Source organism: Carettochelys insculpta, chromosome 2 (genome assembly GCF_033958435.1).
Source record: "Carettochelys insculpta isolate YL-2023 chromosome 2, ASM3395843v1, whole genome shotgun sequence".
Taxonomy (NCBI): Eukaryota; Metazoa; Chordata; order Testudines; family Carettochelyidae; genus Carettochelys; species Carettochelys insculpta.
In genome coordinates, this window is record NC_134138.1 from 207,589,803 (window position 1) to 207,605,629 (window position 15,827).

The 15,827-nt window shown below is 42.4% G+C and overlaps 1 long non-coding RNA gene across 1 annotated transcript in view; it reads left to right on the forward strand.

The window, feature by feature from the left end:
* Nucleotides 1-14,991, forward strand: part of LOC142007891 (uncharacterized) — a 22,940-nt gene extending 7,949 nt beyond the window's left edge. The window contains exons 3-5 of the long non-coding RNA XR_012644025.1: nt 9,502-9,633; nt 13,571-13,661; nt 14,975-14,991. This is a non-coding gene — a long non-coding RNA (uncharacterized LOC142007891). The remainder of the gene's footprint in view (nt 1-9,501; nt 9,634-13,570; nt 13,662-14,974) is intronic.
* The last annotated feature ends 836 nt before the right edge of the window (nt 14,992-15,827 follow it).

A 15,827-nucleotide genomic window follows, 5' to 3' on the forward strand; every position in this document is an offset into this window, starting at 1 on the left:
TTTATTAGTAACAGAGAGGAAGCTGTGCTAGTCTATACACTATCAAAACAAAAAGCAGTCAAGTAGCACTTTAAAGACTAGCAAAATAGTTTATTAGGTGAGCTTTCGTGGGACAGACCCACTTCTTCAGATCATAGCCAGACCAGAACAGACTCAATATTTAAGGCACAGAGAACCAAAAACAGTAAGCAAGGAGGACAAATCAGAAAAAGATAATCAAGGTGAGCAAATCAGAGAGTTGAGGGGTTGGGGGGAAGGTCAAGAATTAGACTGAACCAAGTATACAGATGAGCCCCTATAATGACTCAGAAAGTTCCCATCACGATTTAAACCATGTGTTAATGTGCCGAATTTGAATATAAAAACCAGCTTGGCTGTTTCCCTTTCCAGAACGGTGCGATAATTCTTCTTCAATAGCACACATACCTTTAGGTCATTGACAGAATGCCCCATTCCATTATAATGTTGACTAACTGGTTTGTGGATCTGGAGTGTTTTGGTGTCTGTTTTGTGCTCATCGACCCTTTGTCTAAGGGAGTTAGAAGTCTGTCCAATATACAAAGCATCTGGGCATTGTTGGCACATGATGGCATATATGATGTTAGTAGAGGAGCATGAGAAAGTGCCCGTGATTCTGTGAGTAAGCTGGTTAGGTCCAGTGATGGTATTTCCAGAGAAGACATGTGGACAAAGCTGGCAGTGGGCTTTGTTGCAGGGAAAGGTTCCAGGACTGGTATTCCTGGGGTATAGACTGTGGCTGTTAGTGAGGATCCTCATGAGGTTGGGAGGTTGTCTGTAGGAGAGAACAGGCATGTCACCCAGGGCCTTCTGGAGTGTGGCATCGTGATTCAGGAGAGGTTGTAGGTCTTTAATAATTTGTTGCAGTGGTCTGAGTTTGGGGCTGTAGGTGATGACCAGTGGTGTTCTGTTCTTGGCTTTTTTGGTCCGATCTTGGAGTAGCTGGTCTCTGGGTATTCGTCTGGCCCTGTCCATTTGTTTTTTTACTTCTCCTGGTGGGTAATTCAGGTTTATGAATATTTGGTAAAGTTCTTGTAGTTTTTGGTCTCTGTCAGTTGGATCAGAGCAAATGCGATTGTACCTAAGAGCTTGACTGTAAACAATGGATCTAGTCACGTGGGCAGGATGGAAACTAGAAGGGTGTAGATAAGTATAGCGATCAGTAGGTTTTCGGTACAGTGTGGTACTGATCAGGCCATCCTTGATTAGTACTGTAGTGTCCAGGAAATATATCTCTTGCATGTTGTAATCGAGGCATAAGTTGATGGTGGGGTGTAGATTGTTAAAGTCTCTGTGGAATTCTTCTAGAGCCTCTGTACCATGGGTCCAAATCATAAAGATGTCATCAATGTATCTTAAGTAGAGGAGTGGTAATAAGGGACGAGAGCTGAGGAATCGTTGTTCCAGGTCAGCCATAAATATATTAGCATATTGTGGGGCCATGCGGGTGCCCATAGCAGTTCCACTAATCTGGAGGTATAAATTGTCCCCAAAACGGAAATGATTGTGTGTGAGAACAAAGTTACAGAGGTCAGACACCAGGTTGGCTGTGGTGGCATCAGGGATGGTATTTCTGATTGCTTGTAATCTGTCTTTATGTGGAATATTAGTGTACAGAGCCTCTACATCCATTGTGGCAAGGATGGCGTTATCAGGAACTTTTCCAATGTTTTGTAATTTCCTCAGGAAGTCGGTGGTATCTCAGATATAGCTGGGAGCGTTGGTGGCATAGGGTTTGAGGAGGGTGTCCACGTAACTGGATAGTCCGGTGTTAAGGGTGCCAATACTTGAAATGATAGGGCGTCCAGGGTTTCCAGGTTTGTGGATTTTGGGAAGTAAATACAGTAATCCAGGCTGCGGCTCAGATGGTGTGTCTGAGTGAATGAGGTCCCGTGTAGCAGCAGGGAGTTCCTTCAGTAGTTGTTGTAATTTCCTTTGGAATTCCAAAGTGGGATCAGCGGAGAGAGGTCTGTAAAATGTGGTGTTGGAGAGTTGTCTGGCTGCCTCCTGTTCATAGTCTGACTTATTCAGGATGACAACAGCACCCCCTTTGTCAGCTGGTTTGATTATGATGTCTGGGTTATTTTTGAGACTCTGGACAGCATGGCGTTTAGCATAGTTGAGATTGTGTCTCATTTGGCATTGTTTGTGTATAATGTCAGCCTGAGCACAGTTGTGGAAGCCCTGTACCTAGAAATCCAGACTTTCACTGGATTATTCTATTTACTTCTCAAAATCCACAAACCTGGAAACCCTGGACGCCCTATCATTTCAGGTATTGGCACTGTTACCACCGGACTATCCAGTTTCGTGGACTCCCTCCTCAAACCCTATGCCACCAATGCTCCCAGCTATATCCGAGATACCACCGACTTCCTGAGGAAATTACAAAACATTGGAAAAGTTCTTGATAACGCCATCCTTGCCACAATGGATGTAGAGGCTCTGTACACTATATTCCACAAAAGATGGATTACAAGCAATCAGAAATACCATCCCTGATGCCACTACACCCGATCTGGTGTCTGACCTCTGTAACTTTGTTCTCACACACAATCATTTCCATTTTGGGGACAATTTATACCTCCAGATTAGTGGAACTGCTATGGGCACCCGCATGGCCCCACAATATGCTAATATATTTATGTCTGACCTGGAACAACGATTCCTCAGCTCTCGTCCCTTATCACCACTCCTCTACTTAAGATACATTGATGACATCTTTATGATTTGGACCCATGGTACAGAGGCTCTAGAAGAATTCCACAGAGACTTTAACAATCTACACCCCACCATCAACTTATGCCTCGATTACAACATGCAAGAGATATATTTCCTGGATACTACAGTACTAATCAAGGATGGCCTGATCAGTACCACACTGTATCGAAAACCTACTGATTGCTAAACTTATCTACACCCTTCTAGTTTCCATCCTGCCCACGTGACTAGATCCATTGTTTACAGTCAAGCTCTTAGGTACAATCGCATTTGCTCTGATCCAACTGACAGAGACCAAAAACTACAAGAACTTTACCAAATATTCATAAACCTGAATTACCCACCAGGAGAAGTAAAAAAACAAATGGACAGGGCCAGACGAATACCCAGAGACCAGCTACTCCAAGATCGGACCAAAAAAGCCACGAACAGAACACCACTGGTCATCACCTACAGCCCCAAACTCAGACCACTGCAACAAATTATTAAAGACCTACAACCTCTCCTGAATCAGGCTGACACACTCCAGAAGGCCCTGGGTGACATGCCTGTTCTCTCCTACAGACAACCTCCCAACCTCATGAGGATCCTCACTAACAGCCACAGTCTATACCCCAGGAACACCAGTCCTGGAACCTTTCCCTGCAACAAAGCCCACTGCCAGCTTTGTCCACATGTCTTCTCTGGAAATACCATCACTGGACCTAACCAGCTTACTCACAGAATCACGGGCACTTTCTCATGCTCCTCTACTAACATCATATATGCCATCATGTGCCAACAATGCCCAGATGCTTTGTATATTGGACAGACTTCTAACTCCCTTAGACAAAGGGTCGATGAGCACAAAACAGACACCAAAACACTCCAGATCCACAAACCAGTTAGTCAACATTATAATGGAATGGGGCATTCTGTCAATGACCTAAAGGTATGTGTGTTACTGAAGAAGAATTATCGCACCGTTCTGGAAAGGGAAACAGCCGAGCTGGCTTTTATATTCAAATTTGGCACATTAACACATGATTTAAATCGTGATGGGACTTTCTGAGTCGCTATAGGGGCTCGTCTACATACTTGCCTCAATCTAATTCTTGACCTTCCCCCTCACCCCTCCACTCTCTGATTTGCTCACCTTGATTATCTTTTTCTGATTTGTCCTCCTTGCTTACTGTTTTTGGTTCTCTGTGTCATAAATATTGAGTCTGTTCTGGTCTGGCTATGGTCTGAAGAAGTGGGTCTGTCCCACGAAAGCTCACCTAATAAACTATTTTGCTAGTCTTTACTGCTACTTGACTGCTTTTTGTCCTAGTTTATGTATACTTTGTAAGCCACCCACATTTTGTACATTATGTTGAATAAACTCATGCAGCTTTGGGTGATCAAGTTTTTGCAATAGTATATTAGCATCCCCAATCTGTACAAAGAACAGTTGGACCAGAGAGGGACTGATGGAAGAACTGAAAGCAATATCTCCATGTAAGAGTCCCGCGACGCCCAGCCCTTGGCTTAGGGCAGGAGGCACCCAAAAAGGGTTAGAACACCAGCCCCGCACTCAGTTCGGGGCGGTCAGCAGTTCCCGTTATAATACAGTACAGGCCCAGCCCTCAGTGTAGGGCGGGGCAGCAGTTCTCAATAGCAATACGGTACCGGCCCAGCCCTCAGTTCAGGGCAGGGCAGCAGTTCACAGTTGCAATACAGTACCAGCCCAGCCCTCAGCCCAGGGCGGGGCAGCAGTTCACAATAGTAGTACAATTCTGGCCCAGCCCTCAGTCCAGGGTGGGGCAGCAGTTCACCAGTGCAACAAAATCCCGGCCCAGCCCTCAGTCCAGGGCAGGGCAGCAACACAAGGGTTTGAGCACAGGCCCAGCCCTCAGTTTGGGGTGGGGCAACAGCACAAGGGTTTGAGCACGGGCCCAGCACAGGCTGGCCCTGTCAAGGAGGGGGTAGGGGGTCGCAGGCCCTCCCACTCCACTGCGACCCAGCCCGGGGCCCTGGGGATCGCTCACACATGACCACGGCAGTGGGGGATCCAGGCTGCAACACACTGCCATGGGTTCGGGAGCATCGTTCCCCGGGCCACTTCCTACCTCTACCTCCACTGGCGGAAGGTCCCAGTCCATCTGGTCAGGGGGTCCCTCTGGGTTGGTCTCCTCCAGATTGTCCACCTTCAGGGGCTCCGGCCAGTCGCTCATCTCAATGTCATTGGGATAGTCGGGCGGCAGTAGCACGGGGGACCCGAGGCGATCCTGGGCCTGGGGGCTGTAGGGATCCGTCGGGACTCTGGGGCAGACCGCTCCTGGGGCTTCTTCTAAGGCGGGGGGTCTCCACCGGCGTGAGTGTCCTGGCAGGTCTGGGAAGTCCGGGTAGTCCCCCTGGGGCATCTGGATCCGGGGTTGTTCGGAGCCGCTGGGGGCTTCCTCCTCCGGCAGGGCCAGGCGGCGACAGGCCCTCTGCCCTTGGCACCGGAGAGCTCGTACAGGTGCCTCTTCCTTGCCCGGAGGCCCAGGCTTTAATGGGTCCCGAGCCCTGCCCTTGGCTCTTCTAGCCCTGGGCCCCGCCCTCTGAGGGGCGGGCCTCTGGTGCTCTGGCTCCGGGCCTGCCCACCAGGGCCTCTGCACAGCCTCCTCTGTCTCTGAGTCCGCAGGAGGCCATACTGACTCACTACACTCCACCAAGCATCGAGAGCAAGACCAGACTTTAACAATCTGCACCCCACCATCAACTTATGCCTCAATTATGCCACGCGAGAGATACATTTCTGGACACTGCAGTACAAATCACGGATGGCCTGATCAGTACCATACTGTACCGGAAACCCACTGATCGCTATACTTACCTACACCCTTCTAGCTTCCATCCTGCACACATAACTAGATCCATTGTTTACAGTCAAGCCCTTAGGTACAGTTGCATTTGCTCTGATCCTACTGACAGAGACCAAAAACTACAAGAACTTTACCAAATATTCATAAACCTGAATTACCCACCAGGAGAAATAAAAAACAAATGGACAGGGCCAGACGAATACCCAGAGACGAGCTACTCCAAGATAGGCCCAAAAAACCCAAGAACAGAACACCACTGGTCATCACCTACAGCCCCCAAATCAAAACCACTGCAACGAATTATTAAAGACCTACAACCGATCCTTAATCAGGATGCCACACTCCAGAAGGCCCTAGGTGACAGGCCTGTTCTCTCCTGAAGACAACCTCCCAACCTTATCAGGATTCTCACCAACAGCCACAGTCTATACCGCAGGAACACCAGTCCTGGGACTTCTCATTGCAACAAAGCCCGCTGCCAGCTTCGTCCACATATCTTTTCTGGAGATGCCATTACTGGACCTAACCAGGTTATTCACAGAATCACAAGCACATTCTCATGTTCCTCTACTAACATCATATATGCCATCATGCGCCAACAGTGCCCAGATGCTTTGTATATTGGACATACTTCAAACTCTCCTAGACAAAGAGTTAATGGGTACAAAACAGACATAAAAACACTCCTGATCCACAAACCTGTTAGTCGGCATTTTACTGGAGTGGGCCTTCTGTTAATGACTAAAGAGTTTGCGTGTTACTTAAGAAGAATTTTCACAACACTCTTCAAAGAGAGGCTGCTGAACTCTCTTTCATATTCAAATTCGACACATTTAACATGTGGTTTTAACCGAGATTGGAATTTTCTGGGTCGCTATAGGGGCTCGTTTGGATACTTGGCTTAATCTAATTTTGACCTCCCCACCAGCTTCTGCCCCTCTATTCTCTGATTTGATCACCTTGATCATTTTTTTTTATTTGTCCACCTTGATTAATGTTTTTGGTTCTCTGTGCCTTAAATATTGAGTCTGTTCTGATATGGCTATGGTAAGAAGAAGTGGGTCTGTTCCATGAAAGCTCACCTAATAAATTATTTTGTTAGTCTGTAAAGTGCTACTTGACTGATTTTTTGTTTTGATAATACTTTGAAGAAGGACGTTGAAAGAGCAGTGAAATGACTAAAGAACAACAAAACCCTGAAAACGATAAGATCACAGGAGAGATGATCAAATACAGCGGAGAAAATCTGATTCAGAAAATATACTATGTAACATAGCGTGGAAAGAAATGAAGGCACCTCAGGAATGGACAAGGTCTGTGCTAGTGACAATACACAAGAAAGGTCCTTCACTGGAGTGCAAGGACCACAGAACTATTGCCCTAACGAGTCATCTAGGCGAGGTGCTGATGATACTGACAGAGACTGAGATTGCAGATAGAACATCGAGCGGATGAGCATGCAGGATTCAGGAAAGATAGAAGTACCATACAGCAGATATTGGCACTAACATTAATGTCAGAGAAAGCTCAACAAAAGATCAAGGACATCTACAACTTCTTTGTCAATTTTCAGAAGGCATTTGACAGTATAGATCAGAAAGTGACTTGGGTGGTGTTGGATTTGTTTGGAATGGATAGTCTGATTGAAGGATATCAATGACAATGAGGAGGCAGAGATGAGAACATGCAGAGAGATGGGAAGCTGGTTTAGAATGAGTAGAGGATCAAGACAAGGAGATCCAATATTGCCAAGTAGCTTTATCGCACACCTAGAGAGAGTGATGGACAAGATCAAGGAAGAGTTAGAAGCGGTATCTCTGCATGGGGATGAGAATCAACATCGTGAGGTTCACGGATAATATAGTTATCAATGAAGAAGATGAAGAGAAGCTAGTAAGCATAGAACAGTGCAGGTGCTAAATGAGGAAGGGAAGCAGTACAAACTGATTATGAACATCGATAAAACGAAACCAATGGTATTGGGACATAAGGAAATAGGAAAGATCATCAGTGTAGATGGGATCAAACTAGAGAACGTAGAGAAGTTCACATATCTGGGAAGCAACATAACATGATCTAGACTGTAAGACGCAAACAGCGACCAGAATAGCAAAAGCAAGAGTGAGTTTGAAGGCAATGGATAAGATCAGGAAAAGCAAAGCGATTAGCTTAGGAACGAAGCTGAGCATCTTGAAAACGTGTATTCAGCAGCATGTTGTACAGATGTAAGATATTGGTGATAAAAGATTCAAAGAAAAAGATATTGGCATTTGAGACGAAGCAGGTGTTTGCCCACGAAAGCTTATGCTCCAAAATATCTTTTAGTCTATAGGGTGCCACAGGACTTCTTGTTTAAAAAGTCTTGTGGCACCTTATAGACACAGATATTTTGGAGCATAAGCTTTCATGGGCAAAGACCCACTTCATCTGGAATCTGCAGTGGTACAGATAACTGCATTGGATTTTACTGTATGGTAAAAATATATGAAAGACCAGATTTCACATAAGCAACACTGTTGTGAATTTGATAGGGTCCTAACCGTAGATAAGGCTACTGAAATAAGCCCACACCAAAAAAGAAACATCTTCTATCCTCGTATTATATTTGTTGCTATTTAAAAAAAAAAAGATTAATCAGTCTAATATTTTCACCTAGTGGCTTAAATATTGTCCTTTATAATTTAGGTAACAGGCTCTAGTACAACTGAACTATAACCATAATTGCTCGCCTCAATATTATAGTTAAGTACCAATCATTGTATACAATAGGAGTCTTTCCACTGAATCCATGGCTCAATCCCTGCAAGAGTGCCTTGTACTGCTTGCTCTCTTAGTCTCCAGTTGGATTTTATGTGTGCATCTAATTTTTTTAAATTGTTGCACCTTATCTTCTTACTGAAGTGAAACTGTACTAAGGAGGTCTGCCTGCTCTTTTATCTGTCATTGCATCCCTGTAGGTATCTAGAATGCTTTAGGAAGAGTCTTGAAATAAATGCAGAACATGAGCATTCTAATAGATCATGATTTTATTAATCTTTGTATCACTCCTTTGTCATTTCTTTTTCAAGATGAAAAATCCGCATCTTATTGATCTGTCTTTATATAGAAGATATTCCATATCCCTAATAATTTTTGTTACTTTTTTCTGAAATTTTTCCAATTCCAATAATTTTTTCTGAGATGGGGCAACCACATCTGCATACAGTATACAAGAAGTGGGTTTATAATGGATTTAAATAGCTGCAATTATGATATTTTCTGTCTTATCATCTAACCCTTTCTTAATGATTCCCAACATTCTGTTCAATTTTTTGCGTTCCTGCTGACTCCCTGGACAGTAGGCGACCACATGGTGCTGGCTCACCTCCTTGGTTCTAGCACTGAAGCTGATTAAAAGCCAAAATATATTCAGGGAGGTTATGCAATTCTGACTAGGAAGAGAGGTGGGCTGCAGAGTCCTAAGAGGAAGGGACAGTGTCTGTAAGAGAATGTCTACTTAGCTCTGACCCAAACAAATCCAAAGCTGTTCTTGAGATTGCAAGAATCTGTTTTCTTGACTGTAACAACCTCAAATAAAGATGGTGGTGGTGATAGCATTTATATTATCATTGATTTTTTTCCTATTACCGTTAAAGAGATGCTCCTCAGCTGGTCTTAATCAGCTTATCTCTATTTACATCAGTTGAGCTACAGGTTGCTTATACAGTAAACTCATTCATATCAAACATTCTCTCATCTAGAACTCTCAAATAACTGGCATTTTAACCATAAGTAAATTTTAGTTATGTTTTCCATAAGTGAGGTATAGTGAAAGTAAACACACATAAATACAGCAAATACAGTATGTTTACAGTGTACAATACAACTGTGGTTGGTAGAGTACTCTGCATACCTTTTTGTTTGTTTCTTAATATCTAATCTTGTTTTTCTTTAGTGTTATGCATTGCTAGGTATACCTCTCTCTTCTCCAGAATACTGGAATACCTGGCAACCTCCTGGTCCCAGGGCTGCTGGATATGAAAGAGTTTACTGTGTATCAGTTTACACCAGCTGAAGAGCTAGCCAGGTGGGTCAAATTCTGTTCCTTTACATCACATTCAGCCCAATGCAGTTATATTGAAGTCAGTGGTATTACTCTGAGATTTACACGTGTGTAAGAGAGTTTAATTTGCCCCATGGAGTTCCTATAAATTAATACCTTAATGCAGCGGTTTTCAACCTGCAGTATGTGTTTTTGTATGGGTATGTGAACTCTTGTTCAGGTACACAAGAAAAATCCTATAACGATGGGCAACATACTTTATTTAGTAAGACTTGGCAAGCTAATCATAGCTATATTATAGCCTTATCTCAGATGGGGATATGCATTATTTGGAAAGGAGTATGCAGCCAATATCTTTGAAAACTACTGCCTCAAAGTCCAGGGAGGTCACTATATAGCAATACTGGAATTCTAATTTCTTTGGTTTCTTAGCATCTTTATTTACTGTGTTGTGTTCATGCAAACTCTGTCTGGCTACATCTACACGTGCCCTAAACTTCGAAATGGCCACGCAAATGGCCATTTCAAAGTTTACTAATGAAGCGCTGAAATGCATATTCGGCGCTTCATTAGCGTGCGGGCAGCTGCGGCACTTCGAAATTGATGCGCCGCGGCGGCGAGGCGCGTCATTTTCGAAGTGCCGCGGCAGCCGGGATGCTAATGAAGCGCCGAATATGTATTTCAGCGCTTCATTAGTAAACTTCGAAATGGCCATTTCGAAGTTTGGGGCACATGTAGACACAGCCTCTGTGTCTAAGCTGGGAAATAAGAGGTGTAAATGAGGACAGTGAATTTAAAACATGAGGTTGCCAGGGCTGAGTGCTATCCATCATCAGGAATTAAAGACACTAAGCACCTCAGAGGAGCTGCTCAGAACTTCATGGGATTGATGAAATCAAAGTGTACAAACTCTCTTTGGTTTGCTCTCCATTCTATGAAAAGTATCCAAGAGTTAAAAGAATTAATTTGCTTTTGCTTCTTCAAATACATTCAAAATAAATATGATTTATGATAAACTTCTTAAATGGATAAAAATGCCATTACTGGTGGTAAAATCTGGTGTTAAGAAGAAGGGGCTTTTGAAAACAGGGAGGTCCTTTCGGAAGGTCCCTGTCTCCACTGGCGACACGTGATTCGAAAGCCGCACTTTCGAATCACCGCGGCCTCCATTATGCTAATAAGGTGCTGTATATTCATTAACATCTTTTGAACCCGCTCATTAACATGCCCCTTCCAAAAGGAAGGGGCTCATGTAGACCCAGCCTGTGTGTTTATTTTACATTATGAATTGAACTTTTGGTTCAAAGGCGGGTTGGATGATGGTAAAGAGGTGGGGGGGGCATGAAGGTCTCTCAAAAATCAGAAGTGGGGCATGATGCTGAAAAGTTTGGGAACCACTGCCCTAGAGGGAACGACCAGAACAAGAAATCATCAACTGATCCATCTCCTGTCACCCATTCATAGCCCTGACAAACAGAGGGTAGGAACATCAGCCTCACGCATCCTGGCTAACAGCCATCGATGGACCTATCCTCCATGAATTTATCTATTTCTCTTTTGATCCCTGTTCATGTCATGATCTTCAGAACATCCTCTGGCAGGGAATGCCATAGGTTGACTCTGTGTTGTGTGAAGAAATACCTCCTTTTGTTTTAAATCTGCTGCCTGATAATTTCATTTGGTGGCACCAACTCTTGTGTTATGGGAAGGAGTAAATAACTTTTCCTTATTTACTTTCTCCACAACAGCTGTGATTTTATAAATCTGTCACTTCCCCCAAAAGTCACCATTTTATTCATCTCTCCTCATGTTGAAGCTGTTCCATACACCTAATAATTTTTGTTACCCTTCTCTGAACACTTCCAATTCCAATCTGTATTTTTGAGATGGGGTGACCACATCTGCATACAGTATTCAAGATGTGGGCAAACCAAGGGTTTATATAGAACCAATCCGATATTTTCTGTCTTATCTACCCCTTTCTTAGTGATTCCCAACATTGTTTGCTTTTTTAATTGCTGCTGCACATTAAGTGGCTGTATTCAGAGAACTGTCCACAATGACCCCAAGATCTCTCTTAAGTGGTAAAAGCTAATTTACACCCCCTCATGTTATATGCATAGTTTGGGTTATATTTTTTAGTATGCATTACTCTGCATTTATCAACACCATTGAATTTCATCTGCCATTTTGTGTCCAACTCACCCAGTTTTCTGAGATCCTTTTGAAGCCCTTTGCGGTCTGCTGTGGACTTTACTCTCTTTAGCAATTTTGTCTCATGGTTTTGCCATCTTAAAAACTACCCTTTTTTCCCCAGATCATTTATGAATATGTTGAGTAAGACTGGTCCCAATGCAGGTTTCTGGGAAACACCACTACATACCCCTCTCCATTCTAAAAACTGACCACTTATGCCTACTCGGTTTCCTGTCTACGATCAGTTCCATTAGCTACCCTCCAGTCACTCAGTATGGAAGCTAATTTAAAGGATAGGTTACAAACCAGTTAGTAACTGCAATTTCACACCAGAGTTCCTTTAGGTTTGCATGAATGCCATCAGGTCCTGGTGACTTATTACTCTGTAGTTTATCAATTTGTAACAAAATCTCCTCTAATACCACCTCAGTCTGAGGTTGATGTCTGTACAGCAGCACATTATCCAAATAAATTATTCTAGAATAGCTTATTTTGAAATAATGCTGTTACATACAAACATGCATTTTAAAATAGCACTTCCCTATTTCAGAATACAGCATCTACACACATAAAGCCTATTTTGAAATAGAGCCATTGTATGCTCCATGGCTTATTTGGAAATAGGCTCTATTCCCTGTCTTAATAGCTTCAATTTAAAAATAGCTATTTCAAATATGCAGTATTCCTTGTAGAATGAGATTTACCAATTTTAAAATAAGCCAACCGCTATTTTGAAATTATTTTGAAAGAGTAGTTGTGTTGTGTCGACGCTAAGATAATTATTTTGAAATAACTTTGCTGTGTAGACCTAGCCTGGGACAGTTCCTCAGCTTTGTCACTTAAGAATGGCTAAGATTTGGAATCTCCCTCACAGCCTCAGCCATAAAAACCGTTGCGAAGAATTAATTTTGTTTCTCCACAAGGGCCTTATTGTCCTTGGCCGTGTCTATACATGCTCCTCCCTTACAGAAGGCACGTTAATGAGGCACTTTGGAACAGGTTAATGAGGTGCTAATATGCATATTCAGTGCCTCATTAGCATAATGGCAGCCAGTTATGCTTCGAAAGTGCTGCTTTCGAAATGCAGACTGGCTGTATAGATGGTGGGCACTTTGAAATAAACCCCACACTTCAAAATTCCCTTATTCCCAATTAGTTTGGGGAATAAGGAAATTTCGAAGTGTAGCTCTTATTTTGAAGCACCTGCATCCATACAGCCAGTCTACATTTTGAAAGCAGTACTTTCAAAGCACAACTGGCTGCCATTATGCTTTTCATAAGCCCATATATTTAAACCCTCTTCTGGACACCCCCCCCCCAATGCATCTAACAAAGCGGTATTTGCCCAGGAAAGCTGATGCTCCAGAATATCTGTTAGCCTATAAAGGTACCACAGGACTTGCTCTTTTTGAAGATACAGACTAACTCAGTTACCCCTCTGATATTTACTATCCATAGAGATTCTATGGTACAGTTTGGATCTTTTTAAATTTCTAATTCATTTGATTCTACACTTTCTTTCACAGAGAGTGCTACTCTCCCACCACCTAGACCCATTCTGTGCTTCTGATAGCTTTATATTACTATGTCCCATTGACTGTCCTGATTCCACCTGTTGCCTGTTATATCAATATGCTCCTTTAATACAAGGCACTCTAGTATTATTTAGACTTCTAGCATTTGTATATAAGCATTTTAAAAACCTGTTAGTTTTTACAAGATGTGATTGAATGGGACTCTTTTCCATTTCACTATTTCTCATCAGATCTTTAGGATACTCACCCATGACACGTGGAAGCTCTCTTTAAATCACTTCTCATCAGAGAGAAAGGAACTGGGATTGTCCCACATTCCAGGTGAGTATGTTAGCTAATGGGCTAAAGGTTGTGAGACTGTCTGCCTGTTCCCCACGGTCAGCCCCCACACTATTTTGTGTGGTGTCAGGTGTGCTCAGACAACCTACAGAATTGGTCCACAGCAATAAAAGGGGGAGTAACTGCTATCGTCTCATGATTTGAGGATCCACACGGCTTAGGTAGGAGATAGGCAGCTGGACAGAAATCTAGCTGCTTAGGGAATTTTTACAACAAAATTTACACACAGAGGGAGTCCAGGCATTAGCTAAGCAGAGGTTTTGTGGATTGTACTGGCGATTAAAACTGGGACAAAGACTTAAGTCCCTTTGTGGATGTGGGTCTTGGTATATCTTGGTCTTTAATCCACTTTCTGACCCAGCTCATTCCTATCAAGTAATAGCTTTCAGGATTAATTTGGCTCACAAATCACTCCTGTGATTAAACACTCTCGTACTTTCTTACACTGATTTTTTTAAAGTACATTTTTAGGACACATGAAGGTTGCCAGAATAACTCCTGCTAAGGGAAATCTTCTATTTAGACAGAAATAGTAAGACCAGTGGCAGTGCAAGCTTCTTTACACCATCTGCTAAGGTGTCTCAAGCCTGATATAGCGGGACCATCATTAGCACCAATGGTCATTAAATATCCACTCTTATGTAATCTTTGCCTCTTCACAGAGATCTTGAGGCAGTACTCATGAAACTGTATTTTGCTGTAATATCAGTGCAGATATCATACTTTCAGTTGGATAGGTTTTTGTCAGTGATTGGAATGAGTGTGAATGAGTTTTGTCAGTGAACTGGATGAGTGTGAATCTTAGAATCCAGTTACCAGTGTAAATATTCACAAAAATAAATCTGATACTTCCCTGACTATTTTTAAACTGCTTAAAATTTGGTGCTTTGGTGAACAGTCCCATGAATATTCAGATAAAGTAAATATAAAAGGACACTAATTTAAGCCTGGCAAATTTGTTTTAAATTTTTGCAAGGTTTGCTCAGTTGTAGCCATCACCATGTTCCAAATTCAAATCAATAACCTAAACACAGGAAATTAAGTATCCTCTTAACAAGTGTGGTCAGATTTTAAACTGACCTGACTTAATTCTATTGACAATGGACAACTAGCCAATCAGATGTATCTGCTTAAACTGATAATGGAATGCACCATCTCCAAATCCATAAGAATCTGTTCGATTGTTCCAAGTAACTAAGAATATAAATTAGTTTATTCCTGAAACAATTCTTATATTTTATTACATATAGTTTAATTCTCTTGCTAAAAAGATTTATCCCTACCTCTCTTCATAGAAAAAGTTACCTGTAAGCAGTTCTCTGGTCCACTGTGAAATGATGCTGAAATAATTTGGTGCTTACTACTTCACTATAAAGGTCCATTATAAGCTTGTTTCACAGCTCATTAAATAATCATTGATTCTCAGGGAAATACTTGAACCCAAAAACATCCTGAATTTTGTTTGACTTTCTATATATGGTTCTTATTTTGTTAATGATATTTGTTGTAAGTGTTGGGTTTTTATCCACATAGCAAAGACACTATAAGGATCATATTACTCAGTACAGTACCCTCATTTCGCTGGCTAATGATGCCACTTGTGAGACGGGCATAATCATGGTACGGGCTCAGTATGCTGGGAGTTTTTATGAGAAAAAGGACTCAACTGAATGACAGCTGAAGATGGTGTACATTAGGGGGAAAAAAAAGGATTGCCATGAATGAACTTGGACTTAAGATGCTGCTTCTTTCCTGTAGTTAGGTTCTAAGCTCTTCAAGGCAAGAACTATCTTTTTATCACACATAGCCTAGATTAATATACACTGCCTAGCATATTAGAGTCTTACTTACCAATTGGAAATTACTAGGAAATACTGGGAAGATGTGGCAGAACTAGTACACTGAAAGACTATGTCTACACGTGACGCATCTTCCAGAAGTGTCATGGTAATGAGCAGCCTGGAAGATGCTGAGGCACGAATGTAAATTTCCCATGCCTCAATAGCATACGGGCATGTGTATTTTGGAGTCCAGAAGAGCTTCTTCTCCAAATCACATGCCCATATGCTAATAAGGCACAAGAAATTTACATCAGCACCTCATTAGTATCTTCCGGACAGCTTATTACCATGCTGCTTCTGGAAGAAG